This window comes from Vidua macroura, chromosome 7 (genome assembly GCF_024509145.1).
Source record: "Vidua macroura isolate BioBank_ID:100142 chromosome 7, ASM2450914v1, whole genome shotgun sequence".
Classification (NCBI taxonomy): domain Eukaryota; kingdom Metazoa; phylum Chordata; class Aves; order Passeriformes; family Viduidae; genus Vidua; species Vidua macroura.
In genome coordinates this window covers 38,170,381-38,197,065 of record NC_071577.1, presented here as the reverse complement: position 1 = coordinate 38,197,065, position 26,685 = coordinate 38,170,381, and positions in this window count along the sequence as shown.

Here is a 26,685-nt window from a genome sequence, read left to right as displayed (position 1 = left end):
GAGAGTGTCCAAGGCCAGGTTGGACAGGGCTTGGAGCAGCCTGGGACAGTGGAAGGTGTCCCTGCCCATGGCAGAGGGTGGGATGGGATGGTTTCTAACCTTCAGCCCAAACCATTCTGGGATTCCATGATTTCAGGCTCCTCCAGGGTGACAAGCCCAGACTTTCTGTGCAAATGCTTTGTGTAACAGAGTGTTAGGTACTGCAGGTCCCACCTGGTTTTATTTATAAGCTGTGGCAGGGATAACAAACAGGGTGTGTTAAAGAGTCACCAGGGTGCCCCATAAAATTCCAGTTAAGCAGCAGAGAACAAGCTCTGCTGGGGAGCAGGAAAGAGGGGGACACGGCTGTGGTGCATGTTTTCAGCTTTTATGTTCTAATTCGACTTCCTAGAGGGAAAATGAAGGAATGTGAAGAAAGAAAACCAGCCCTGGGTGGGTTCACTGCCATGTCCAGGGGGAAATTGTCCTCAAAGGAACCTGCACATGCTCCTTTAGTTCTCTTGTGGAGGCATTGCAAAATTGGAAAACTGAATGGACTTCTAAGATGCTTCCTACTCTCCCTGTCTGAATTCTCCACATGGAAATTCAGGTGGAGTTGGCACTGGCCCTTTGCCACCAGGAGCTGTTCCTGAGAGTCACCAAAAGGCTGCCAGGAAATGAGATTGGTGCTCAAGATATTCTCATTTGGGGGTGGTTTATTGCATATTTTAATTTTTATTATTTTATTTACGGCTGATGGTCATCAGGCTCCTCCTCAAATTTGATTTATCCATCTGCCCAGAATGCCAGGAGCCTTTGTGGGCACTGGATGTGGGTGAGGGTAGTTTGGTATATTTTCACTGACCACTCTAACCCATTTCTTACCTGCCCCGTAGCACAAATTCCCCTAATTTTGGGTGACAGCTGCCTACTTATTGCTATTAGATTCCTGGAAACACCAAATATTCCCTAAATCTTCTTTATCAATCAGACCAAGACTGATAATGACAGGTTTGATGCCCTGTACTGGGCCATGAGACTGATGAGATGGAAGAAAGAAGAATTGTCTCGAGGGAAGCAAATGGTTTCAGTAAAGGGCCATAAATGCAAATTTAAGTACTCTTTCTAGTAATGCTGGTCTATTATTACAGCCTAAAGGAAGTTCATTTAATTAATAATTAAGCTCTTCAAGTTACTCTTAGCATGAATTTTAGTGTCAGGAATGGCCAGGAATTGGTTTTATGATGAGGCTGCGAGGGAGAAGTAACAGCAGCATAAAAAAGGTGAATGTTTTGCCAAAATCATCCACCAAAAAAAGCCAGAATAATATACCAAAAATACCACACCAAAAAACCCCCAAAATCCAGAGTTCTGGGAAGTCTCAGCAAGCCCAGCATGCTGACTAAAGACAGAGAAAGCAAAGTCCATGACAGCCACCAGTTTCTCTTTGCTTTAATGGGACAGCAGGTGATAATTAGTTTTCAGAGAATTTCCCTGCCTACCAAACTCTTGATAGCTCCAGCTGATCTTTGGCAGGATCTCCAATTCCACAAATTCCACGTGCTGCACTGAGAATTAAAACCCTGTACCCAGGTCCTCCCTGCCCCAGTGGGTGCCACCAATGGAACGTTCTGGACCAGCATCCTGGACAGTGCTGGGATCCAGCTGGGGCACAGGTTTTCCTGTGCTCTGGGCAAAGTTTATCCCCGTCCTGTTGCCTTTTCCAAGCTGTAGTGATGGTGATTATCCCACTGGGAATATCGGGATCATAACCCACAGAAGCATGAAGCGCTTTGGATTTTCTGCCGCAGAAATGCAAAATGTTGTTGATGGTATATTTTTTTTTCCTCAGATTTTCTTTTCTTTTTAACAATTCAAATGATCAGGAATGACTTGGTGTTGTACCCTATTTTCTCCATGCTCCTCTTTTCTCCTCCTGCGTTATCTGGGGGTTGTGGTTCACAACTTTATTTGGTTTTCTTTTTAATCTCTGATTTAACTTGGCTCAAAACCTCTTTTTGTATTTACTCCAAGTGACTCACAGAGCAATTCTGTCTCACATCTCTGTGTAGGGGTAAACAATTGTGTCTTAAGAGTGCAGAAAGGAAAAAGATCTTAATTCATATTATTAATTGAAATGTATTAATTTCTGAAGCCGATTGGTTTCTGCCCTGGTGTTCACCTGGGTGAATATTTTGGAGCATAAACATAACACTATTGTTGTGGAAAAATATTCACATATTCTATAATTCACAGTAATTAAAAAAATATAATACACTTTTATTATTGCTCTAAATATAAGCTCTGAAAGATTAATAAAATTTGTCTTTTCCAGCCTTTTCTTGCTGGATAGGGCTGTGAAATCTGTGTTTGGGGAGATGAGCACCAACCCTTACTGCTGTGCTCTGTGATTGATCCAAGGAATGGAAGATTTGGGTTGAGTTCTCATGAGCTGTGAGACCATGAGCAGTCTGACTGCACAAAATTAACAACCCACATGCTGAGGGTCAGGGTCAAGGAGAGTTTTTTATTTTATTCCATGATGTCATCAGAGAAGGGACATAACAAATTGTTATTTTTTATTTTTTTTTAGCCAGTGTAGGTGAATAAAAGAAGAGTAGAAGCAGAGTTGTTGTACAAGAGGAAAATGATCCAATAATTCAGAATAATCCAATGATTCAGAATGATCCAATGATTCAGAATAAAGGAATAAAAATATAAGAAGAATCATAGAATATCCTGAGTTGGAAGGGACTCTTAAGGATCATGGAAGTCCAACTCCTGGCCCTGCACAAGGCATCCCACCAAGAATTCCACCAACAATAAGTTCTAAAAATTCTAATAAATTGTGATGGCATAATTTTGAGGGTTTTCCTACCAAAATACTCAAAGAGAAAATATTCTGGATCCTACACTCTATTAGATGTTCCTTAGTGTTGGCTTTTTTGGGAGGCTTTGAACAGCATGGGGTGTTTTTTTGGGAAGGGTGAGGAAGCTGCTCCTTCCTAGGATAATCTCCTCTGTCTGGTCTTTCTCAGACACCCCTCCTGGTCCAGCCTTTCTCACCAAACCTATTGCCTGTGTGCACGGGCATCATTCAAAATAGAAGAAAAAGTGCTATTTAAGAATTTCTTACCTTTGAAATCTTGAAACTTCCTTCTCTACAGCCTTCCTTAGCACTGAAAATAATTAGTGAAATGGGTAGCATGGTCTCATATTTGTGTCCTCGTGAAGTATTTTTAGGATGTAAAATACAATAATTTTTTAGAAGTTTGGAAAGCCCTAAGATAAAATTTGAAGTTAATTTTCCAGGCAAAATTTAAAGACAAGACACATTTAAAAATTTGTTTTCTTGCAACAGCATTTCCATGGAGAAGGGGATTTGTATTATGCAAATATGTAGGTAACATTGTGAAGCAGGTAAAAGATCTAATTAGTGACTTCATGTAAAAATTATTTGTTGTTTCAATGCCCTGAGTGGAGCCCGAGTGGTGCTGGCTGCCCCAAAAATGCCAAATTATTGGGGTGAACCCCAGTAAAAACCAGTTCCAGAGACATCCAACTCCCAACGACGGGAAGGAGTGAACAATAAAAAATCTGTGACATTTGACTGTTGCTGATTTATCTCCAATTCAGGCTGCTTAGCTTAACTTAACTTAACCACAACCGGAGTATTTGCTCAAGCCCTGAGCTGACAAGAACAGAGCACTGGCCATTATTCCTGCTGGGGAGTCAGGGGGTTGAGCCATCCATCCTGCAATTCCTTGAATTCCCAAAGCTTTTCACGCGGCTTCCTCAAGGACAGCGCTCACGTCTCAGGCGCTGCGGTGACAGATGGGATACAACGTGTCATGTGATGGATAACGCCGGAGCCGCAGCGCTTAATCCTTCTAATACTAATAGCAGCATTATCATAGAGATTTATGAGAATGTCAGTTCCAAGTTCCCAGTTCCATTCATGGGTTTTTAAAACTTCAGCTGCAAAAAACATGCATCCATCCCATTAATTCTAATTATCATGGTTCATCTTCTCAGCAGTTTTGTACTCCGGAACCTTTCAGTGCAAATTAACGTACCAAAAAAGTGTATTAATTAATATTTGTAGCTTTTAATTTCTGCGAGAGTGTTGTCTGGAAGCAGCTGGCAGTACAGGGCCACTGCTATTGAATCTTTGCCAAACAAGTGCAGATGTAATTTTGTTATCTCTTGCTTAGTCATTTACGCAAATTAATTTGAACAATTAGCCTTTTACTGGTCCTTCATGAATCATGCAAAAGGGATCTGCCAAAAAATTGCTACTTGACAGAAAAGAATTGGTTAACATTGTAAATCTTCCAAAAAGGTATTGCTGTGTTTGGGATAAAGGAGAACTTCAGGGACCATCTTAGTGGTTTTATTTTTCTTTTGTATGCCTTATCTATTCCACTTATTGCTGGGGAACAAAAATTCTGAAAGAAGATTAAGCAGCAGAAATTTGGGAACTTTTGGATGAACACCAAAAAAAGTGAAGTTCCTTGCCTGGATGTTGCATTGACTTCACTGCTCTCAGAGCTGTGCTGATGTTCTACAGAGAGGAGGTCGGTGCTGAGGTCACTCCATAAAGAACAGATTTACTCATTATTTGACAAAACACCCAAATCTCTCATTTCTTTGGACAGCACTGTAAAGGAAGTGCGTTACCTCACGGAAATGTCTCTCCTCTTAGTAAAAGAGGCTTCCACATAAGAGCTCAAACTTTTGTTTAACTAATGTGACGCATCTCAACTGCGCTGTGGAGGCTGGGTTTGAATGACAGGAAACTCAGATGTTTCATTGCTCTTTTCTTAAATATCAAACTGATTTTTCACCAGATAATCAAACTTACCAGCAGACGGTGCCATCCAGAGACTCTGAGTAGTGCTGTCAGTGGAAATCTGTCTCAGTTGCTGTTATTGTAAACACCCTCTTCTACTTTTTTCCCCTCAACATTTTTACATATATCCTTTCAGTTTAAATTGTATTGAACAAATCTGAGCTTAGTGATGGATATTCCTAATTTGCAGCCAAGTTAATTGTTGCCTGCCCCTCTGATTTCACTGCTGAGACAGTCCTTGCAATTTTGGAAGGTGTGTGCCATAATGTTCTCTTGGTGAATTAAATAGAATTAATGGTCAGCTGCATCCAGAACCATATAGTCAATGTAGTAATAATATATAGATATATAAATACTGATAAAGCTGATATAGTTAAATAAAACAGTACAATTTTGTCCATCTCGTCACACATCTCGACAGGACATCGATCCTTCAGAACAAGCAAAGTTTTTCTTGGGCAGTAACAGGACCATCCCATTTTGCCTGAAATTTTGACTGCAGCTGTGGGAACAAGTTCAGAATTAAATATTTCTTGTGTGTCAATCACACTGGAGCTCAAACGAGCACTGACTCTTCATTAGCTGAGCCAGGCAGCCCCGTGCAAATTCCATCACTCCGGCAGGGTAAGGTAGGGGTCCCTTTCCCTCTAATTGTTTTTTCCAAGCTGCGATTTCACAGCCTGTATTGTTATTTCCATTTGTCCATTTGATTGTGGAGAGAAGAGACCAGATGTTGTGTGACAAATCATAGCTATTTGCAATCTGTTGGAATTCTTATAAATTGTACCGGGGATCATTTTCTGATAACTGATCCTGCAATCACTTGTGCACGTGCATCACTTAGAGCACGAGATGTCCTATTGAAGATTGTGGATCTATTCATGTGCCTCAATTAAACAGGCACCACGGGCATTTGTGGGAATGTTTGTGGTGGGAAATCCGCGGATATTTGGAACTCGGTTCGCCGTGGCGCCGATTTCCATTTCATCAAACCCCACTTTATTGTTACACCGTAAAGCTTGAAACCGCCTCACGGTTTTTATTATAATTAGGGTACGTAGGGCTCAAAATTTGGCTGAAGATTATCCTGCAGCAGAGTGATCCAATTTTGTTTGCTGAATCGTAATTCCCAACAAATAGTTCCTTCAGGAAAGTGCATCCAGCCCAGCCCTGTTATCCGTCTGTTTTTAGGGGCTGTGGCTAATCAGAGAAGTGGTCTCTCACTGCCACACTGAGAAGAATGAAGTTAGTCCCTCTGTAATTGAAAGTATCAGTAGTAAACTTGGCTGGAGCTTGATTAATGGTATATTAAAATCAGAGTCTTCGTGGTGAGTGCTAGATAAGGAGTTTTGGGCAAATTACTTGGTTACTGGGAAACCTTTAAATTTTAATCATGGAGACACTTCAGCATCATTAGGAACTGAAAAGGACAATGGGCACTGGAGGAAGTTATGTGAATTGATGTGCTTTTCAATCTCTTCTTCTGTGGGGCTGTTGAGTGATGCATGGGCTGCAATCGAGGATCCTCTTGCTCCCCATGCCCCTGATTGCTGTTGTTATAATTTAGTGTTATCCAGTTCTTTATGATCATGGAAATCAGAGGAGTTATTTGCAAAAGATGGAAGGTTTCAGAATAAGAAAATGTGGTTTAAGAGCCTGGGTTGTCTCTGCAGTTTGTCTGGATGTGGGGGGAGGCTGGACCCTGTGTTTAGAATGAGTGGAAATAGCAAAACAGGCTCTTTAACACACATTTATTGTTTAATGTGATAATAATACATATCTCAAACCTACATTTACACCTCACTTCGAGATCCATTCTTTTCTAGAGAGCCTGGGCCATGTATGGGCTCATGTGTGTGATTATCTATATTTATATTTAGATAATATATTTATATTTATTTATCTATATTATATTTAGAGAATATATTTCTTAGCTATATTTATTAGCGATATATTTATCCATATTTACAGAGACATGAGGTGCTGCAAGAGCACTTTATGAGGATCCTTTATGTGGGATGTAAACCTCTCTCCTGGCTGACAGATCCAAATCAATGAGTGCCAATAAATCTGGGGCACTCATGCCCTCACATCTTTTGGTCCTACCTGGGATTTTGGAGCAGCTCTAAATATGTCAGGATCTCATTTCCAATGTCATGGAATAGACAAGAAATGCTCAACATACTCAAAGTGACAGCAAGGGCTACAGAATTCCCCTAGTTTTTCCAGGGAAGTATACAATGGAATTGGGTTTATAAAGTGACCACTGTAATTTAAAGTCATTTGTTTGCCTCCACTACGAAAGAGAAACCTTTCTCCTTCCTAAAGATGTCCTGCAGACATATTCTCTTAATAGCCTGAATTTATCCGTAGCCACGTCATGTTTGCACCAACCTTGCCTAGTGATTTAAACTACCTTTATCCAAATCTTCATTTGCTTTACTGGCCTAAATAAATGACTTTGTTTCATTCTCATCACTTAAGAGAGGTTGGACTTTTTCCCAAGTATCCCTTTTCCATATTTTGATGAATTTTCCTTCTGCCTGTGAACAGTCTGCAGCACCAGACAACCCCAACATTGTAGAATAATAGGAATATTCTCCTGTTTTTAATGAGAATATTATTCCTTCCCCATCATAAGATGCAACCCACCATTTGTGCTCATGGGGCTGTTGCATCAGTGATTCATATTCAGCAGATCATGAAATCTTTGCTTTCTTTTTCCATTTCCAAAAACAACCTCAAAAATACCAATTATTCATTCCTAAATTCCTGAACTGGAAGTTTTGTGCTCCTAAATGTTATCCTATGTCTGTCATTGAGGTCCCCAGATCATTTCATTTACCCGTCGTCCGAAATTCCTCGGAGTCGGCGCTGCCTTCCAAATTCATGTCAGGAAAAACAATCTAATTGGTGTAGTCGCATCCTCTGTCAAATTAATTATCAAAATTGTTCAATGGGATCAGTTCTGACACCTGAGCAATGTAGGATTAACAGCCATTTGTCCAAAGTCACTTTGGAGTGCTGTGAAGGAAAAGGTCTAAATCCCACTGTGTTTCTCCAGAGGAACATCCATTTTCTTTCTAAAGGAAAATATGTGCTAGGAGTTTTAGGCTGGGAAAAGTGGTTTATTTCCAGCAAAGACAGAACTTGCTGCACACAAATATTTGCAGAAAAAGAAACTTCATTTTGCAATATCTGCACCAGTCTATCATTGGAGGAAGCTGGTTGGGAATGATTCCTGTTCCTATGGGATGCAGGAATCCCAAATCCAGCTGTTGACCTCAAAAAGACACAGTCACCATCTACAAGGAGATCTTCCTCTGGGAATATCCCATCCACCCATTCACTGAGTTTCTTGTTGATGCAGATTAGAAACATTGTTAAAATGAAGGGAATTTTCATGTAGGAAGATACCATTTTTCATCCAAAATAGCCACAGGCTGGAATTCTTGCCACAGAAAACAAACTGCCAGACCAAAATGTGAGAGAAAGAGACATATCCCGGCACGGTGAGTTGTGCTTTTTTATTTTTTTCTGCTTCTTTTAATAGATAATGTGTAGTCAGGAATTGAGAATAGTAGAACAAGTCCTAGGGGGGTTATGGATTTAATGGGAGGGATGAAGCTGTTGTGGGAACATATTGTTTATTAAATTTTCTCATTCAGATATTTATTGTATGATTTATGGTGACTTAAGCTTCTTATGTGCCCCTTTTTAATTTGTCATGTAATGATTGTGCATATGTGTACAACCAATTAATATATCCAGAACAGATAGAAAACACTGGGAGAAGCCCCTCTGACCAACCAATTTACCTTTGTTTACAGTGCAAGACTTAAATTTCACCAGTATCAGGTCATTCCCCTATCTCTAGATCTACATAATATGGAAATATGGCATGTGCAGAACAAATTTCACAAATATTTTTTGAAGTTCAGGATTCACTGGGTCGTTTATAGGGAGTTTTAGATTTTACACACCTCATTTTATGTTTGCACAGCTCAACAGTGAGCTGAAAACTGGAGACAAATCTGAGGCCTCTAAAAATGCAGTGCTTATCTAATGTAGTTTAGATTTGCCTTATCAGCCTTGCAGAAGAGGAGTGTCTGTGGGACAGGCTGGGGTTATTTATCAGCTTCAAATGTCCATAAAGATGTCTGAAAAGCTGAAAGGAGAGTCTGTGTTAAGGGGATGCTCAGCAGCTGCAGGAGGGGCTGGAGCTCTGCCTGGTGGGAAGGCCTGGAATCGAGGGCCAGTCCATGGCATTACATGGGGTCACTTCCCAAAGCCACCTCCTTTTTTATAATTATGGCAATTCAGAGCTCACTATTCCATTTTTCAATTTAGTTTTCCATTTTCCATTTATTTCCCCCTTTTTCCTTTTTTTTTCCCTCTTTCCCCCCATTTTTTCCCCCCTTTTTCCTCTTTTTTTCTCCTTTTTTTTCTCCTTTGTTCCTTCCCTTCCCTTCCCTTCCCTTCCCTTCCCTTCCCTTCCCTTCCCTTCCCTTCCCTTCCCTTCCCTTCCCTTCCCTTCCCTTTCCCTTCCCTTCCCTTCCCTTCCTTCCCTTCCCTTCCCTTCCCTTCCCTTCCCTTCCCTTCCCTTCCCTTCCCTTCCCTTCCCTTTCCCTTCCCTTCCCTTCCCTTCCCTTCCCTTCCCCTTCCCTTCCCTTCCCTTCTCCCTTCCCTTCCCCTTCCCCCTTATAATAACACAAATAACCCCCCTAATAATTAACACAATTATGTTAACAATACAATTATTGTAATAGTTAATTTCAAATACTACTCTGGTCCTGTGTAACCCCCAGGTTTCTTCCCGTTCTCCTCCCCATCCCACGGAGAGGGAGGGAGCAGGTGGCTGTGTGGGATTCAGCTGCTGGCTGAGGTTAAACCATGACAATATCTCTCCATTTCTTTGTCTTCCTTTGTCACCACATCACTGGGAGAGGAGAGAAATCAGGGGAAAAAAAAAACAAAAAAAAAAAACTTGATTAAAGATCCATCACAAATTAATGAACGAAAGTGCAATCCTGGCACTTCATGCTAGAATGGAACATTTTAAAAAATCACGAAGTGAGACATAAGAACACTAGAAAAGTTTGGATTGGGGCATAAAGATTCTTTGGAAGACTCTGTGCTAATCAACAGCGAATGTAAGAATCCCTCAGCTGAAAAGGCAGTGAGTGACTGTATTCCTTACACTGAAGGTTTTCAATCAGCATTTTCCAAACGTGGTTTCTCATTATGATAATGATGATGGGATTAATTATCACCACGAGAACGAGCGATAATGGCACTTTGAACTGTGTTTGTCACCACATGACACAGGCTGTTGGTTGTTTTTACATTCCCAGGACCTGCAGAGGTGCTGGCTTTGGCACTAGAAAAGGGCCCAGCTGGGCAGGAGGTGTCAGAGGAGGACAAACACCAACCTGGCAGCCTCCTCACCCTGCCTGCATTTGGATATCACCAGGAAAATAACTGGAATTAGTCCTTGGGATTAACACTCCAGCTGCAGGAAATTATTAAATATGCTAAGTGTAAATATTTGCTTGCTTTCTAAGAAATAATGTCACAAGAGCCAAATTTCCAAGATTTATAGAACTATTATCAAATTTAGGAAGTTTGTTTCAGCCCGTGCTGGAGAGGGAACATAAACCAGAGTGGTGGGGAAAGGGAGGCAAGTGAGGGAATAAATCTCACCCCTGGGAATAAATCCACGGATCCCAGAACATTTCCCTGCAGCAGGAGCAGTGTGGGGTGGCTGGCAGAGCAAAACACTATTGGACAATATTGGGTATTTTCCATTTGTGAGCTGTGCCCCATGAACATTTCAGAGAAACATTTAAAAAAGAAAGTGAAAACATATATAGACATGATGGGCCACTGAGAATTATTGGGAATTGGAAATTTGTGAGGTAATCTGGCCTTAGCATGGGATGTCCTTTACAATCAAACTGTTCCTAAGTCACACTGTGGATAATTCTGAAAAAAAAAGAACTTTTGGTTCTCCTGCATACACTTGATAAATCTGTTGACAAAAAAATTACTTGAATTTTTTTTTCAATGAAGTTTTTAACATTTATCTGCTGCTTATATGACTTCTAGAAGCTGTTATTTTTTTCTTTTTTTTCTGAAGACCTCACTATTTGTTGCAATTTGTTTTCATATGAATGGTTACCCATGTGGAAGAATGTGCTCTGGAACTTTTTCCTTGTAATTAAATTAATTCAGGGGACATGGAAGCAGCTCCTGGTGCTCTTTAGCTTCTCTTACTTTAGTAACTAATTAATGTACAACTGACACACACGTACTCAGCTTTCATAATGTTATCTGATTAATAAGCAATAACCACCACAGTAAATCAAAATTAAATGCCTACTTATGGCAGTGAGTTTAGAACTCTCCTGCCTAGAGACTTTCCATTGATTGATTCATTAAATATTTCATTGACAGATGAAAAGAAGAGGAAAGCAAATCCTTGTGAGCAGCTTTGCCTTTTGTTTTACAGGGGGAGGTTCATACCATTGGTTCACTGAAGAAGTTGAAGTTCTGCAAAGGGTCTTGGGTGGCTGAAAAACCAGATGAAAGCAGGGGTGGGTTGTGCTCCAGGCAGTGCTGGAGAGGGGAAAGAGGGGTCCCAGAGCAATAAATCACTCTCTGAATTTATGAGTCCATTTTGTGGGTAATTAGTGCCCTGCCGGTACTACCCAAATCCTGCCGGTGGTTTCATGGAAGGTACTGGAACCTTGATAAAGGGTGAAGAAATAAAATATCTCCAAGAAGTTGGAAGAAGAGAGGAGCAGCCTTCTTCCTACCTCTGGGGGAGAAATTTAAGCACTTAATTCCCAACAAAATTCCTGCTTTTCTCATGGGCCTCCCAGAGAGCAACATCAAAATGAGTTGACAACCGTCGATTTTATGGTCACAGATGAAAGTTCAGAAAATATTACTTTCCAAACTGATTCTTTTTAGGAGGAAGCTTTCCCTTCCAGCTATACCAGACAATTTTGGTCACTTCCTGCTGCTTAATGAAAAATGTACTTATAATTTAACAAATATGTTGCTTGCTGGTGCAAAGAAACCAGTCCCAGGTGTGAGAGATACATATTCAGGATTATATTATTATTTTTTAGAACCACATTTCTCACAAACTTGCAGATGTATAGCCAGGTTCACCACTTAAGAATTAAATCTGTTGCTCCAAGATTTTTCATTAGTTCCCATTCCTATTTTTTTGACATTTTATACTCATTATGTTGCACAAAGTGTTCATTACACCAAGATACCTTGAACAATGAAGGCCAAATGTGCAGCATGATCAGTTCAAGGAGCTGTAGGTGGGTACGTGAAGGAATGTGTGGGTTTGGGAAAGCAGAGGGTTAATATTATATCTTACTTCAGGAATAAAAATGATTTTATACAGAAAATGAGGTGTAATTATATGATAAACAATAGTTCTTTTCCTTTCAAAAGTTACAAGTTAGAAGAAATTTGATTTTTTTTTTTTGGTTGGTTTGCTGCTTAATGTTTCTATGACTTGGCACTTATTTACAGCCTGCTTTCTATCTTTAATTATTCTTTACCTGGTGTTGAAGGCTAACAATTATGAAATAGAATAAAGCCAGTGAAATAGAATATGGAAATTGCCTTTCAGTTCATGGTTAGCCTCTGCTTAGGGTAAACTTTTGTACAAAAAAATGTTTTGGCTTTGATCTCCACTAAGGAGGTTTTGGCTGTAAAAAAAGCTGTTCTAAGGACCAGAATCTAACACGATGATTATTTTTTTTTTTTTACTTTACAGTGAAACTTTATCTTTTTTGTCGCTGCGTTAACCTGAAAACCATAAAGATACATCTTCGTTTTCCTTTAAGCTTCTTCTCCCAGTCATTTCTTTTTAACTCATTCCTATAATAGTCCCTTTCCAGCACCACCAGTGACAGCAAAACCTATGAGGGTTTTCAAATTCAATAACCAGGCCTGGAAAGGAGGCATCCCTCATCTCAGCCTCAGCTGAGTAACTGCAGATCCTTAACATTACCCTCTACACTGGAGGTCCTCGGAGCCATCAATCTGCTGGCAATGTGCTGACAGCTCCGAGCGGTTCCGCGGCGTCTGAGCCGCTCCAGGAGCGCTGAGATCACCGCCAGAGCCGTGACTGACGAGCTCGGGGTGAGGACTCTGCCCCTGCAGCTCTGAGCACACGTGTCGGGCAGCGCTGGGCACGTGGGAGAGCTCCGGGGGTATGGCATGGCTTTGGTGCTTCTCCTCTTCTGCCCAAGGCTGGGGAAATTCCGGCTTTGGTTTGGGAGGAATCCAGCAAAGTTTACAAATTTTGACGTCGGCACGCCGCTATCGGCCAGTGCGAGTGGCCACAGACTGAGGCCATTTTCCATGGGGAAAAAAACTCATTTCCCCAGGGTCGGGGTATCAGCTCAGAGGTTGGATTTAGGGCTCTAAGGGCGGTATTCTAGTTGCTGGAAGTTTGGTTTGGGAGAAATCCTGTAAAGTTTGCAAATTTTAGGTTTTGACATCGGCACCCCCGCTGTTGGCCAGTGTGAGCAGCTGTAAGTGGAGGCCATTTTCCATGGGGGGAAAAGCTAATTTCCCCAGGGGTCAGAGTATCAGCTCAGAGGCTGGATTTAGGGCTCTAAGGGCGTGCTCTATTTTAGTTGCTGGAAGTTTGGTTTGGGAGAAATCCTGCAAAATTTGCAAATTTTTAGGTTTTGATGTCGGCACCCCACTGTTGGCCAGTGTGAGCAGCTGTAAGTGGATGCCATTTTCCATGGGAAAAAGAACTAATTTCCCCAGGGTCTGGGTGTCAGCTCAGAGGTGGCATTAGGGGCTCTAAGGACATGCAGGGTCCTTGTTGCTGGAAGCTTGGTTTGGGAGAAATCCTGCAAAGTTTGCAAATTTTTAGGTCGACACGCCACTGTCGGCCAGTGCGAGTGGCCGCAAACAGTGGCCATTTTCCATGGGAAAAAGAACTCGTTTCTGGAGTCTGAGGATGGAATTGCAAATGTATTGTTCACCACGAGCAAAATGGGAATGTTTTTTTAGGGTTTGTAGGATGTAACTGAGATTCAAACCTGTGTATCCTCTACCTCATCTTCCTACACCCCCAAAACACTTCTCTGCTGTCTCATTTTCCTGATGTGGAAATCCCAGGATCACTGAGGTTGGAAAAGAGTTCCAAGCCCATGGAGTCCAAGCTGTGCTCAATCCCCACCTTGTCACCAGCCCAGAGCACTGAGTGCCACATCCAGGAATTCCTACATTTCCAGGGATTGGCACTCCAAACCTCCCTGGGCTCCAGTGTTTAATAACCTTTTCCTTGTAGAAATTCCTTATGGAAGTGGTTTGAAACAATTGCTCGTCTCTGGGTCTTGCACTGGCCAAAGCAGAGCTGTGTGTCCTCAGCAGGACCTTTTCTGTGTCACCTCTGCCTTTCCCTTCCTCTTGAGCAGGTTTCTGCCCAACTCACAGACCACTTGGAATTATTTTGGAATCAAGTTTTCATATTATTAAAAAGAAGTTTCCTTATTTTTCAGTTTGGACAGTCTCTCTTTGTTTTTGTCTCTAAATTAGTTTTTAACCATGTGTACAGTAATTGTAACAATGATACAATTGTTGCAATAACTTATAACAATGTTACACTAATTTCCTCATTTAACATTTCTATTTTTAACTATGCCAAAGGAAGTTGAGTACACACAGTAGGGAGATTATATGAATATATTTTGATTGTTGATGTGTCCCATTTATTCCTAGACTTGATGAATGTTTCCCTTGCAAATATGTGAAGGGAATGTATTTTGATGTTTCTCACAGTACAGACTAAGGCCAGGAGTTTAAGGCTCTGTGAATCAGTGAAATCCCCAGAGAGCATCAAAATGTAGTGGGAATTGGTCTTTAAACCCCTTCAACCAAATTCTTCTGCCTGAGGAATTCTACCACAAACCAATCATTTCTGCCAAGTAGGAATAATTCCTAGGTTCAGTACAGAGACTTCCCTTTTCCCTTTTTTTTCCCTTTTCCCCCCCTTTTTCCCCCCTTTTTTTTCCCCTTTTTTTCCCCTTTTTTCCCCCTTTTTTCCTTTCCTTTCCTTTCCTTTCCTTTCCTTTCCTTTCCTTTCCTTTCCTTTCCTTTCCTTCTTTCCTTTCCTTTCCTTTCCTTTCCTTTCCTTTCCTTTCCTTTCCTTTCCTTTCCTTTCCTTTCCTTTCCTTTCCTTTCCTTTCCTTTCCTTTCCTTTCCTTTCCTTTCCTTTCCTTTCCTTTCCTTTCCTTTCCTTTCCTTTCCTTTCCTTTCCTTCCCTTCCCTTCCCTTCCCTTCCCTTCCCTTCCCTTCCCTTCCCTTCCCTTCCCTTCCCTTCCCTTCCCTTCCCTTCCCTTCCCTTCCCTTCCCTTCCCTTCCCTTCCCTTCCCTTCCCTTCCCTTCCCTTCCCTTCCCTTCCCTTCCCTTCCCTTCCCTTCCCTTCCCTTCCCTTCCCTTCCCTTCCCTTCCCTCCCTTTCCCCTTTCTTTCCTTCCTCTCCTCTTCCCTTCATTCTCCTTCCTTCCTCCTTTTCCTTTCCCATCTTCTTTGCCCTTGATCACAAAAGTCAGTTTTATTTCCAGCTGCCCTGTACCAATCTCCCACTCCAGCGGTTTTGGGCCGTCTCTCCAGAGCCGCTCCCGTTCCCTCCGCGCGCGCCAAGGACGATTCCGTGCCCTCTGTGCCCTCTGCTCGGGGTCACGCGGGGGCTGAGTGGCTCTGGGGTGTTAATGCCATTCTCCAGCTCAGTGGAGCTTCCCCAGCAGCAGCCAGGAAGGGTGAGGGACGCGGTGGCGCCGCACGAGGCTGGTGCCGAGCTCATCTCCGCGTGCCTTTGGGCAAAGCCGCTCGACCGCTCCGCCAACAGCTCGCCCCAAGACTGGGGCACTCGCTGTTGGCTGCATAATCCTCTCTAATGCTCGATTTTTTCCTTCCTTGAGAAAAGATTAAAGAAGAGAATTACATTGGAACTGGTGGAGGCATGATCCATGCTCCCTTGATTATATGGAAACATTAAAATATCATCAGCATGTTAATTTTATCAACTGAACTGGATGAGATTTATTCCTCTCTCTTATCTATTGCATTAGGCTGGAAATACAATTTATTCTGATGGTGGGAATGTCAGACAGAGAGACCAAAAACATCTGGACATCTTAATAGGAGACAAATTTTCTAGGATGTACATTGACCCTTTAAAATTAATTCTCCTAATAAAGAGGCAGGAATTTCAGGGCCTATTCATCTTTCCAAATCGAGCCCCAGCTCCTTATTGGGGTAAAATCAGGTGGATGCAATGAAGGTTCCTTTGAGAACTTGTCGTTCTCATGTTTTTGGTGCATATTTGAATATCAAATACAATAGGTTATTAAATATAAATATAAATCACACAACATCAGATAAAACCCAGACATCACAAACTGCAGGATTAACAAAAATCAGTGAAAATTCTCCTGGAAAAACAACATATCTTAGACATTCTCCAGGTCTGCATTGGTGAATTTTCTTTCTGAACATATAAAATCCTTATTAATTAAAACCAACCGTAAAGAAAACCCCCCAAAAATCAACTTCATTGAAAGATAGTTTCCATTTAAAAAAATATCTTGTATTACAGCATGTAGATTATCCCAGAAGATTCTCAGCCCATGGAGGAGGGTGAGTGACATTCTCCTTGTCCTGGGAAGCACATGGAAGCAAAGTTAAGCACCCCAAGTTAAATACCTGCACGCTCCGATTCCCATTTTCCTGGGAGCACAGAGGAGAAGGGCAGAGCAGTGAGCTCTGATCCAGAACATCCCTCTCAGACTGCTCCAGGATGGCTGAATTTTCATGTGGCTTTCCCTGGAAGTTCCAGGCTCGCCCGTAGCAATAACTTGATAATTGTTCTGGGAAGAGACTCAGCACTGCTATCTTATGCACAAGTAAACAGGCATCTATAAGATTAAGAATTATATGCCAGGGCTTTGACACAACCATCAGTTATGCCAGATGCAAATAATTTATTCTTTGTCAGTTCAAATACACAGCCTGGTTTGGATGGCTGAAATTTATGCTGGCACCAAAACGCAGCACGGTGTTATTTCAGCAGGGTGTCAAAACCACAGAGATGCAGCTCAGATGACCCAAAAAAAGAGGGAGAAAAATGTTATTTATGTTTTCTGAGGGTAACTCATCACTGTTATGTAGAAATAGGTGACGTAATAACTTTGTTGTGTGATGACACGTGGGGAGGCCCTGGCACAGAAGAGAAGCTGTGACTGCCCCTGGATCCCTGGAAGTGTCCAAGACCAGGCTGGAAAGGGCTTGGGATAGTGGATGGTGTTGGGGGGTGGAACAAGATGAGTTTTGAAATCCTTTCCATCCCAAAACATTCTGTTTATTTTAACAATTCTGTTATTCTGTGATTCTATGTGTCCTCCTTGACATGAGCCAAGATTTATCCACTGGTGAGGCACCTCCAATCTTGGCATAATTTCTGGGCCCCTCCTGACAAGAGAGGAGACACTGAGGGGATGGAATGTGTCTAGAGAAGGGAATAGAGTTGGGGAAGGAGCTGGAGAATTCCTGAAGGAGCAGGGAAGGGGGCTCAGCTTGGAGAAAAGGAGGATCCAGAGGATCTTTCCCCTCTCTGGAATTCCCTGCCAGGAGGGGACAGCTGGGGGTGTCGGGCTCTGCTCCCAGGGAACAGGGACAGGAGGAGAAGGAACAGCCTCAGGCTGGGCCAGGGGAGCTCAGGTTGGAGAGCAGCAGGAATTTCCCCATGGAAAGGGGGCTCAGGGATTGGAACTGCCCAGGGATGTTTGGAGTGCCCATCCCTGGAAGTGTCCCAGGAATTCCTGGAGGTGGCACTCAGTGCTCTGAGATGGGGACAAGGTGGGCACAGTTTGGAGTCCATGTTCTGGGAGGGCTTTTCCAACCTCAAAGATCCCGTGATTCTGTGAACCGCTTTATGCACAGTACACTCAAACACATCTTCTAGATTATTTGGCACCTTAAACATTAAGTTAAATTTTGGTGAGGCTGTCAGATAACCTGTTCCCATGCCATCAGCCAAAAATTCTTCTCATTTACAGGAGTTCAGCTCCCAGGGATTTACTGGACAACAGAAAAAGTGGAATTTGAGGCACACATCCTAAGCCGAGTCCATAACAGCCCCCATTTCCAATAACAAAACCAGCAGTGACAGTGATATATGGCTTTTTTTATGAGACCTGATAACTGATGGATATGTGATCTTATAAATGCTTAGACAAACTAATGCACATAATTATATTTTCCATTTGAAGTCTATTGCTCGGCATTCTAATACAATATCATTAGTCGGAATGGCCACAATGATACAGCTCGGGCAGTTTGTCACAGTAATTACGGGGTGATTATTTTTGACTGGAATAAAGATTTCAGTTTTAGTATGGTGGAAAGCATAATCACAAATTAGAAACAGCCTCAGAATAAAGAAATATCAGGGAGAGGGACTTTAAATATGGATTATAGTGCAATTCTAAAACAATTTCTTTAAAGAAGTGCACTCATTTGGCTGAAAGTGGGACTACTTTTAGGTTCATAGCAAGTTCCTTCCCAAAAGGATGACAATTACCTAATTAACAGTTCCTGTGTGGAACTGTTTTTGTAAAAGGGAAAATCTGGGCATCGTAAGGAAGGCTTGACTTGTAATTTACGTAACTGCTAAAATGGGCTTTGTTTTTTCAATCGACAAAAAAATGCATCATTTGTCTTCACCATGTTCAGGAGGGTTGATTAAAGTAGACACTGTCCTCACATCTGTATTGAAAACTGTATTAATCAATTGATTAATCACGAGGCATTAATCAAAATCTTCCTTAAGTGTTTTACTTTTGGAGCAGCTCTTAGTATTTCCTATCAGATTCCTTTTAAGGTGTCCATTATAAAGATTAAATTTGGGTGGTAAATATTGAGGGGTTGAAGCACACGTGGCTTTCCCCTTGAAGGTCACAGCCATTGCTCATTAGTGTTACTTTTAATGGGATAAGAAGCAAAAGTTTTTAATATGTGACTACATCAATTAATCAAACCCACATTTGATTTCCTTTCCAGTAAGCAGAAATTTCTTGTGGTGTAAAACTTTGACTACTTCAGGCTATGCTTAAAAATATTCCAAGAATTTAAGGAATTTAAGCAGTTCATGCAGATATAATGAACTGATGCTCTAATTATAACAGCTGGTTTTTAAATATTCTTCTTTACAAAATATTGATTTTAAGGTATCCTGGACAGTTTTCATGAAGTTTATATTACAATAATCTCATTTTCCCGTACAGTGAATGAATGTCAAACTTCAGACCACTGCCACAAGTCTTTTTAGGAGTTATTTTTGAGTACTTAGTGAATTCAAGTGAGCCATAGAGGACCTTTGTAAGAAAGCTGAGCATCTGAGAATTCCACTCTGTTTGTTTTTGCTCATTCCTGTTTGTTTTTTCAGTCTGAAACATTAAACACCGGTGCTCCAGTAAATGTAATTTTGGAAGCATCAACTGCAGCACAAAAGGAAACTGCTGATTACAAATCTCTTCGTGCGCAGGAAAATGTCTCTTCATCTCCCAATCCCTCTGCAAGTGATTCTTTAAGAGAGATTTACTGAATCCTCCTTGTGGCTGCTCTCATGACAGACTGGAAATACCTATTTTCCTACTGACTGCTTTTTCCACAGAGGGAAGAAAAAAATTCATAGGGGAAACACCAAACCCAAGCATATGCTATTTGTATTTATTTGGATTTTACAGTACACCAAAAAAAATGTGCATCTGGCATTCCCATCACCTCTGGCAAAAGTTTAAAGAAACAAGAAATCAAAGCAGAGCAAATTAAATCCTGCAGCCACTTCCCTTTTGCCTTAAAAAAAAAAAAAAAAAAATCCAGTGCTTTTTTGGGTAGTCCTACATCCAGAGATTGCCAGCTACTGATTTTGTAGTGCTCCTAAGCACTCATTTTTAGGGGATGGCTTCAAGTGGAACAAAGTGCAGACAGAGCTCTGTTAAATCTATTAAATCAAGGGATATTTAATGATTTGAATGATTTAATGATTTGATTTGGGCAGCCTTAGGACCCCTTTGTGCTGCTGACTCTCAAGGGGGAGCCTTGAAGTTTGGTGGGCAAAGGATCCTCAGGAAGTTTATCCCAGCCCAGGGATGGGACAGCAGCAGGAGGAGTGGAATTGGGAACCCCTCTCTGAATGGAAGCAGAGCTTTTAAAATAGCTCTTCTCATCAGATGATGATAATTCCTAAAAGCACCTTTGATGTGTGTTTACTAGAGCTATTCTGCCTTTAAAGCCCCTAAAATCCGTGGAAAATCTTGTAATGCCTTTAAAAATGATACTGGGCCACTTGTCTTGTAATGATGTGAAAGAGAAACATGTGCTCCAAGTCTTGAAATAATCAGCAGTTTGGAAATAAATCCAAACCTGGGCTGCTCTTCCACAGCTGAGTCCAGTTTAGGTTTTGCTCTGGATGCTGGAGGTTGGTTGCCTGCTGCAGTTTGCACAATCCCCATTATTCCTTCCTCAAGCAAATAAATCCCAGTAATTCTGTGGTGGGGTAATTTGGGGCTGACCATCTTCAGCTGCAGGTGCTGCTTCAGCACTGGGAAAAGAGGGATGGAGTTTAGAAATTCCTGCTGGATGATTTAGCTCCAAACACCTTCCTTATTAACAAAATTATGTTCAACAGTCCCTCAGTTTGGGTTTTTGGGGACACTGATCCCATGGCAGGGATATGGTGGATTTATCAGTGGTTTATTATCATTGATGGTTTTTTGCTGTTCATTTGGTTTGCTTTTTATTTCATGGAAATATGGGCCAGGGAAAGAAGCCATTGAAATATGTGACTTCTTATAATATATATAAGATATTGTAATATATGAAAGTATACTATTTATAAAATATGTACTATAAATATAGTAATAATAATATATAGGATTATTGGATCACAGAATCCTAAATGGGGTTGGAAGGCACCTTAAAGCCCATCCCATCCCATCCCATCCCATCCCATCCCATCCCATCCCATCCCATCCCATCCCATCCCATCCCATCCCACTCCTGCCAAGGGCAGGGACACCTTCCACTACCTCAGGTTGCTCCAAACCCTGTCCAGCCTTGCCTTAAACACTTGGAAAAGAAAATATTTAGCATTTAATACTTAATACTACAATTATATGTAATAATTATTATAAATATTGGTACATTGAGTATTATAGTTACACAAATAAAAATACAATGTGGAAAATACATAATTAATTATAATTTGCAAGCAGCACCTGCAGGCTGTTTGGTGTGAGATATTGCTCTGGAGGTTGAAAATGTATTTCTGTGGGATTTTAAGGAAATGGAATTTATCTAAAATTTTGTTCTGAATTAAGTTTACATGTTTTGCCATGGATTATATTCTCCTCTCCTCTCCTCTCCTCTCCTCTCCTCTCCTCTCCTCTCCTCTCCTCTCCTCTCCTCTCCTCTCCTCTCCTCTCCTCTCCTCTCCTCTCCTCTCCTCTCCTCTCCTCTCCTCTCCTCTCCTCTCCTCTCCTCTCCTCTCCTCTCCTCTCCTCTCCTCTCCTCTCCTCTCCTCTCCTCTCCTCTCCTCTCCTCTCCTCTCCTCTCCCTAAAAACTTCCAGGTGATCACATAACTTTAAAAATATTTTTGGGATAACTTGTATGACTGGAATGTTTCAATCCAGTTCTGTTACCTGACATTCATTTTTCCTGCAGAAAGGTGACTGAAGTCTGGATCAGATCTCTTGGCAGTGTGGACTGCCCTGTCCTTCACATCCTAAACAAGAGCTTTGCTTGGGGTTTTTAAAAATATAAATGTTTGGTTCATTTTGCACAGAACAGCCCGAGGGTGGTGCTCCCAGGGAGCTGAGTGTCCTTTCAGAAATAGTCACAGCTACTTCCACGTGGGCTGCTCTTCCAAAACAGCAAAGAAATGCAGCTGGAACAGGCTGGAAAAGGGGCGGGGCAGGAGGGGATGGTTGGGAAAGGTTTTGATCAGCACAAAACCCCAGGATGGGTTGGGTTGGAAGGGACCTTAAAGTTCATCCCATTCCACCATGGCAGGGACACCTCCCACCATCCCAGGCTGCTCCAAGCCTGTCCAGCCTGGCCTGGGACATTCCCAGGGATCCAGGGGCAGCCACAGCTGCTCTGGGAATTCCATTCCACGGCCTCCCTGCCTTCACCCTAAAAATTCCTCCCCATATCTCATCCATCCCAGCCCTCTGGTAGTTTCATGGGATGCTGTTTCCCAAAGATTCCCATTAAATGGGAATTTTTACACCTCTTCTCTGGCTGTGCCATCTCTTCCAAGTTAAACCTGACCTACCTTACACCCCTGTATTTGCAGAACAGCCACAGCATTAAAACACCAAGGAAAAGGTGACTGCAACATTTGTCCTGCTCAGAAAATCCTTTGTCTTGAAGTGTTTTGTGTATGGAAACGAAGGAAAGAAATCCAGGAACAGGGCATAGAACATCCACCCCACAATGATAGGAAACCCCCAAATGTCCTTATAAATAATGGGTTTTTTTTGGGGGTTTTTTTGGGTTTTTTTTGGTTATTTTAACTTAGGGTGTAAGCACAGCAGAAATACAAGATGAGGAACCTTCCTGTCCCTCTCATGCCTTTTTCCCCCAACATCTGGATGAGCACAGGGATTCCTCTGGATGTACAGTTATTACTATTAATATATATTTGTTGGTTTTATTATTATTATATACAAAAAAGAGAGGTTTTTACTATTTAATTTTAATAATTTATATTAATAAAATATAATAAATAATATTAAAAAATTAATAATTTTAGGTGTCCCATTTCCGTCCCTCAGCACGGAGCATCTTCTGAAAGTCAAATTACCAATCCTTGGAAATGAACAGCACAATTCAATACAACAATACAAAATAAAAATAATAATAATAATTTAACTTTAATAATGGGATTGGAAATGTCAGAGGGCTGCTCTGTGTGCTGTCCCTGTTCCCTGCCTGCTGCTCCTCACTGGCACGTGTGCCTTGATTGTGCAAAGCCCACAATGTGTGCCCATGGATGGCAGATTTTTGTTATTGCAGAAAGCCTACGTTTGACCTTTCTTTGTAATTGTGACACCAGTTGAATTCTGCTTTGGTTCATGGCAATTTACTCCATCCTTTGAGAGTTCACTAGTTAATTATTGCCAAGTGAATTTTTAATTTGCTCCGATGATTACATTGGTGAATGCAGTCATTAGTGGGAAATTTATTTTAGGAATTGGCACTAGAGGGAGCTAAGTAATTGTATCATTTATGGAGCTGGGAAGGGGAGAAAAAGAACATTCATTAAAAACTTGCTTTTTTCCTGAACCTGCTGATTTTACAAATATGGCAGCTATGCCTCAGCAAATTAGAAGTGATAATGAATTAGTTAATTTTCCTTCCTGAAAACTGCTATGCTCAGATTATTAAGTTACTCTATTTCTGTTTCACCAGCTACCAGCCAGTAAATTAGGATTTCTAGGACTCTGTTGGGAGGGCGAATTTTTGTAACTATTATCCTTGTTTATCATTATTTTGGTCTTAACAGAATTAAAATGCTCAGGGATACCCTCCTGAAGCATCAGCGTGTTCCCAGATGGATTCCAGCATGGATGGATGGCTCTGTGGGATGCTGTGGCTCCGTGAGAGGAGCAGGGCCTGGATCCTTCCTGGACTGAGCCAAAGCTGGGCCTGGACACAAAGTGCTGCATTTTCCTGCCCAGTGTCCACTGAAACCAGTGGAATTCCATTTTAACTCAGAGTTTTTGTTTTACTGTTCACCTTTTTTTTTTTAGTGGAGCTGCTGGAGAGAGTCCAGAGGAGCCACGGAGCTGCTGCAGGGCTGGAGCCCCTCTGGAGCCAGCCTGGGAGAGCTGGGGGTGCTCACCTGGAGAGGAGAAGGATCCAAGGAGAGCTCAGAGCCCTGGGAATGTTCCCCTGGATAAAGGAAGGCTCCAGGCAGAGCTCAGAGCCCTGGGAATGTTCCCCTGGAGAAGGGAAGGCTCCAGGCAGAGCTCAGAGCCCTGGGAATGTTCCCCTGGAGAAGGGAAGGCTCCAGGCAGAGCTCAGAGCCCTGGGAATGTTCCCCTGGAGAAGGGAAGGCTCCAGGCAGAGCTCAGAGCCCTGGGAATGTTCCCCTGGAGAAGGGAAGGATCCAGGCAGAGCTCAGAGCCCCTTGCAGGGCCTGAAGGGGCTCCAGGAGAGCTGCAGAGGGACTGGGGACAAGGGATGGAGGGACAGGAGCCAGGGAATGGCTCCCACTGCCAGAGGGCAGGGATGGGTGGCAGATTGGGAATTGGGAATTCCTGGCTGGGCTGGAATTCCCAGAGCAGCTGTGTCTGCCCTGGATCCCTGGAGGTGTCCAAGGCCAGGTTGGAGCAGCCTGGGACAGTGGGAGGTGTCCCTGGCATGGCAGGGGTGGCCCTGGATGGGCTTTGAGGTCCCTTCCATCCCAACCCATTCCATGACATCCCAGAGCAGCCCCATGGTGGATCCCACCTGGGATGTGCTCACCTGCACCCCACATCTCCTGGCTGTGACTCAGAAGATCCCAGAGTTATCCCTGAGCTGCCACGCTGCTGGTGCCCCCCTGCTCTGTCCTGCTGGGGAAATTGGGACATTTTAGTGCGGTATAAACAGTGTGCAAGAAATTCCCAAATCCAAGAGCTGACGCTTCCTTTCTTTACAAAAATGTCACCCCTCAAGGTAGTGTGCCCAGTAAACAGGAAGTAATGCAGACAGATAATTAAAATAAATGAAAATCCAGAATCCAAGATGCAGCCACTGGCCTGGATTCTTTGATAAGGGTGAGAACCTCTGACTGTATCATGAAATATCACTGACAGAAAATTCCTGAAACGTGGTGGCTTTCTGAGCCCCCACCTGTTAGTGTTTATGCCATTTTCCCCCAGTTTCATCCTTTTTTCAGGCCACGGGAAGGCACCACCTTCCACCACAGCCCCAGCTGGGAGCTCCACTGGTTTCACCTGCTGAGCTCACCTGGGAGGAATCAGTGCCACTGCTTTTAGGTGAGTCCCTTTTCCCAGCAGGTTTTCCTGGGTTAAGGTGTGGGGTTGCTCTGCTGGTGCTGTTGGACATGAGGATTTGTCCTCCTGTATGTGCTCACAGAGGTAGGTGCAATCAGGAGCAGAAATGAGCATAATTTTTTTTTTTTTTTTTTAATGCTTCCTTGTATTTTTTCCCCTGGAATTTTAAAGTTCCCCAGTGCTGAACCGTTATGGGTGTTTGCTATTCCTTTGTCACTTCTTTGTTGTTGCTACTCCTTTTTCACTTCTGAATTCTGGATATTTTTGCTTTGAGTAACCTTGCTAAATTCTTTATTTCTGTGTTGTATTCCTTTCCACTGCCCAGAACCCTTTCCTGCTGTAGTGCTCTGAAGTTCCTCAATGAAAAATCACTGAGCCTTGCAGGTCAGCTTCCTGTGAAATCCTATGGTAAGCCAACACCACATTTCATGCTTTTGACACTAAACCTGTTGTTCAATAATTTAAATTGATATAGAAAGTAATATTTTTAATCCAGGGCAAGTTTTAATTTTTCCTTTTATGTCATATATATGTGTGGGCAGTGGAAAAAAGTGATTTGGAGTTCTGGTGGGGTGGGTGTGTTCCCCCAGTGACTTTATCCATCCTTGGCTCCAACAAGAACCCTCTGGGGCGGGAACTCTGGGTGAGATTTTGCAGTTTGATATTCCTGTACCATAACTGGGGCTCAGAATCCACACGCACTCTTTCCATTCTCAGTAAAATGGTTTTGGTTAGTAAATATCTAGCTATTTCTGGCTTTGCAAACCAGTGACAAAAGGCCGGGGGTTTAGAGTGGAGTAAAACCCCCCCTCAGGAAGGGCAGTGCTCAAAGCATCTCTTCTGTCTCTAAAAGAGTTTATTTTTAAATTCCACTGGTTCAACTTCATTCTGCACCAAAAACCTGTGCTCTGAAGGTCAGAGATTACAGGCTATAGGGTTTTTCCAAGCATCTGGGGAAACTTTGTAGCTCTGTGCCTACTTCATGCATTTCTTTCTAAATTTTATTTGGAAATGAGGGGGTTTTGTAGCATCTTTTTCTTTGCTTGTTTTGTTTTTTAAGAATATCTCTGATAGACATTAAATCCCTGGAAGTGTTCAAGGTCTGGTTGGACAGGGTTTGGAGCAGCCTGGGGTAGTGGAAGGTGTCTTTGCCCATAGGAAGGAGGTGGGACAAAAAAGATTTTAAGGTCCCTTCAACCCAAACCATTCTGTTGATATGCAGTGCTAGAAAAATCCTGGGTTTTCTCTGAGTTTATTAATCAAGGGCACAGGGAAGAGTTGTGAAAACCTTGGCACCCTTTACATGGACTCTAAACTGGCACCATGTGCATGGAGATTCCTCTGGGATGTGATCCATCCTTGTGGTCTCTCAAAAATCAGATGGTCTAGGCTCTAAGCATGGAGCATTTGGAAGATTTTAGGTTTTTGGAATCAAGTGGCTAAAAATACAATGTTTCCTTCACAAGAGATACTGATTTTATATCAAATCTGCCAGGACAGAGAAAGAAAAGAGACTTTTACTGCTCAGACTGATCATTAGTGCCATGTTAGAGCCCTCTGGTCACAGTTTTGCTGCTGTCCCCAAAACAGGACAGATTTTTTTATTGCTCTAAGGCCTGGTGTTGTTCTTGTCCATAAAGAATTGACCTGGGAGGAGCATCCCTTAACTTGCAAACACTTATCTCAGTATTTCCTTTCAAATCCTCCCTTAAAGCAGAGCTTTTCCCACCTTCC